The following is a 4,101-nucleotide window of genomic DNA, read 5'->3' on the forward strand; positions in this document are numbered from 1 at the left end:
CCCCCACCTCTCTACACCCTCCTTTCAGGGAGTTGGAGAGAGCAAGAAGGTCTCCCCTCAGCCTCCTCTTCTCCAGGCTGAATAACCCCAGTTCCCTCAGCCTCTCCTCATAAGACTTATTCTCCAGACCCCTCACCATCTTTGTTGCCCTTCTCTGGACCCGCTCCAGCACCTCAATGTCTTTTTTATGGTAGGGGGCCCAAAACTGGACACAGTACTCGAGACCTAAAGCTCTGCACAATGGCTCGTCCCACGAGTGGCTTTGGTGGGGAACTGTCTCCTCTCCCCATGTTCCCTGGTCCTCCCCAAGGGCTCCCCAGGCCAGGCTGATCCCAGGGAGCAGGCAGCTTTGGTGGGGGCCAGGGCATCTGTAGGAATAACATGCCCCAGAAGCATCTACGGGACAGGCAGCCCAGTTGCTGGATTAAGTCCAGTCCCAACACCAAACCACGGCTTCCTTTGCCTCATCATTCATCATAATAAAGTCACCACATTTCATATTTTTTTTGGTCTCCTGGAAATTAGCTTTTTTGCTGATTGGCATTTTGAGGATCCCCACAACAGCGAGGATCAATGCACTGATATCCTCTGACTCGTTCAACAGCTAAAGTAGAGACGACTAAAGGCAGAAGTGTCTTTAGGATGCCCAGGAGCCAGCAATGGGCCCTGGTGGCCAAGAAGGCCAAGGGCATCCTGGGGGGCATCAGGAAGAGTGTGAGCAGCAGGTGGAGGGAGGTCATCCTGCCCCTTTGCTCTGCCCTGGGGAGGCCCCAGCTGGAGCACTGGGACCAGTTGTGGGCTCCCCAGTTCCAGAAGGACAGGGAACTGCTGGAGAGGGGACAGCAGAGGGTTACAAAGATGATGAGGGGCCTGGAGCATCTCTCTGATGAAGAAAGGCTGAGGGACTTGGGTGTTTTCAGTCTGGAGAAGACTGAGGGGGGATCTGATCAACACCTATAAATCCTTCAAGGGTGGGTGTCAGGAGGATGGGGCCAGTCTTTTTTCAGTGGTGTCCAGGGACAGGACAAGAGGAAACGAGCACAAACTTGAACATAGACAGTTCCATCTAAACATGAAGAGGAACTTCTTTCCAGTGAGGGTGGCAGAGCCCTGGCAGAGGCTGCCCAGAGAGGTGGTGGAGTCTCCTTCTCTGGAGACATTCAAACCCCACCTGGACACGTTCCTGTGGGACCTGCTCTAGGAGGACCTGCTCTGGCAGGGGGTTGGACTGGATGATCTCCAGAGGCCCCTTCCAACCCCAGATCATTCTGTGTGTGAGAAAGCAATGAAATGATAAGCCCTTAGCAAGTTTCTGGCACACGTTCAGAGGCTGTTTCTTGGGCATGGATCTTCCCTTCCTCCCTCCAACTGAAGGTCTTCCAAAGAGTCCCAAAGGTGTAGGGCTTCATCTCTGCAGCCACATTTTCTCTGATATTGGGTCGCTGAGAACTGTCATCAGGGAGGGACCTGACACTAAAATATGGTGAAAGGACAGATTGTTTTAGTGCCCCAGTAAACAGATGAAAAGCAGAAGAGAAGCACAAGGGATTTCCATAGCAACCAGTGCAGAGGCTCTGCCTCCTTGGATTTTCTCCAATTCACCCTCCCCCCGCACACAGAAAATCTGGGGGTGCTGATGTGACCCCACTGGAAAGGGATGGCCTTAAAGGACGTGAAATGAGCACGTGGTGGAACCAGGTGGCCAGAAACCCCCAGCACCAGCTCTTTCACCAAAGGAAGGACCAAGTTCCTCTGGAGGGGGATGCTGAACCTAAGGCTCGATTAAAAATATCCAAAAAAATATCGGTTCTTCAAGGTGATTCAAGCCCCCGAATGCAGAAACCTGCAAAGCCAAGACATGCTCTCCAAGCTCTGAATACAATTGCCACCGTGGTGACATCCAGCCCAAGCACTGACTAATTGCATTTCAGGCAATATGTGGAAAGGTGAAAGCTCTGTTTGACTTCTAAATAAAGCCACGCACAGACCTGACGTACCTTTGGTCTTGCCAGAAGAGAAAAAACCCAAGCACAAAGTCACCCTGGCCAAGCTGAGGGCTAAGAAAGAAGTTCTTGGGCACCTGAAGATGAAGCTGGTAGGAAGCAGCGTCCCCGTGGAAGCTGCTGTGCTCCAGGGAGCACAGAGCACGGAGATGGTAGCCATGGAGGACACCAAAGCAGGGCCATGTCTGGGGCAGCCTTGTGAGAAGAAACTTGTCTTCTGAGTTGTGCTGATGTTTGAGACTTCTACTTATCATGGAATCATAAAATGGTTCGGGTTGGAAGGGACCTCAAAGATCATCGAGTTCCAACCCCCCTGCCATGGGCAGGGACACCTCCCACTAGAGCAGGTTGCTCAAGGCCCCATCCAGCCTGACCTTGAACGCTTCCAGGGATGGGGAAACCAATACTTGTTCAGACAGGATGGCAGGTAGGGATGGACATCCCAGACTAAAGAAATCCCTGGTTTAAATTTCAACGAGAGAAAATTCAGGTAAAAGAGTGAGATACCAAAAGATTGGGACTGATCACTTGGGAAGGCTTCAGGGTCCCCACTAATGACACACAGAGCTGCCTTGGATTGAAGTGTAGGAGCAATCAGGATGGCCATGTGTCCTCCAGACCGAAGGCTGCCACACAGCAGGCACCAGCTCTTTCACCAAAGGAAGGACCAAGTTCCTCTGGAGGGGGATGCTGAACCTAAGGCTTGATTAAAAATATCCAAAAAAATATCAGTTCTTCAAGGTGATTCAAGCCCCCGAATGCAGAAACCTGCAAGGTCAAGCCATGCTCTCCAAGCTCTGAATACAATTGCCACCGTGGTGACATCCAGCCCAAGCACTGGGGCTTTTTCACAGTCTTTTTCACAGAAAGGTGAAAGCTCTGTTTGACTTCAAAATAAAGCCACGCACAGACTTGACGTGCCTTTGGTCTTGCCAGAAGAGAAAAAACCCAAGCACAAAGTCACCCTGGCCAAGCTGAGGGCTAAGAAAGAAGTTCTTGGGCACCTGAAGATGAAGCTGGTAGGAAGCAGCGTCCCCGTGGAAGCTGCTGTGCTCCGGGGAGCACAGAGCGCGGAGATGGTAGCGATGGAGGACACCAAAGCAGGGCCATGTCTAGGGCAGCCTTGTGAGAAGAAACTCATCTTCTGAGTTGTGCTGGCGTTTGAGACTTCTACTTATCATAGAATAAGTTGAAGGGACCTCAAAGATCAACGAGTTCCAACCCCCTGGCCATGGGCAGGGACACAGGTTGCTCAAGGCCCCATCCAGCCTGGCCTTGAACACCTCCAGGGATGGGGTGTTCAGACAGGATGGCAGGTAGGGATGGACATCCCAGACTAAACAAATCCCTGGCTTAAATTTCAACGAGAGAAAATTCAGGTAAAAGAGTGAGATACCAAAAGATTGGGACTGATTGCTTGGAAAGGCATCAGGGTCTCCACTGCTGGAGATCTTGGAGAAGAGGCTGGGTGGTTCTGTCAGCGATGACACACGCAGAGCTGCCTTGGACTGAAGCGTAGGAGCAATCAGGATGGCCATGTGTCCTCCAGACCGAAGGCTGCCACACAGCAGAGGCTTCCTTCTGATGGTCAACAGGGCATCCACAGCACACACCACACTGGGACACAAAACACCTCCCAACATCTCACCTAACGAAGGGATTACCACACCAGGGGAGTTCAGCCTGGAGAAAAGGAGGCTGAGGGGAGACCTTCTGGCTCTCTCCAACTCCCTGAAAGGAGGGTGTAGCCAGGGGGGTCAGTCTCTTCTCCCAAGGAACAGGCCATGGGACAAGAAATGGCTTCAAGTTGTGTCAGGAGAGGTTTAGGATGGATATTTGGAAAAATTTCTCATATCCCCCCAGTTCCTGAGGAAAGCAGGTACATCTGGATGCCACAGCTCCTCTCCTTATCTCTTCTCTCCTGGAAGACCATCCCTCTGTCCGGAGGAGGAACAGGAAAGGGGGAGCCACCATGAAACAGTCCCCAGGTATCTGTTCCGATGACCCCACGGGGATGGAGCTGGGGTTCCCTGGACAGACTGAGCAGGACCTCTTGATCATGCCCAAACCTCACCATCTTGCTCATTTTCCCTGCTCT

The sequence above is a fragment of the Calidris pugnax genome, unplaced genomic scaffold (assembly GCF_001431845.1).
Source record: "Calidris pugnax isolate Ruff unplaced genomic scaffold, ASM143184v1 scaffold636, whole genome shotgun sequence".
Taxonomy (NCBI): domain Eukaryota; kingdom Metazoa; phylum Chordata; class Aves; order Charadriiformes; family Scolopacidae; genus Calidris; species Calidris pugnax.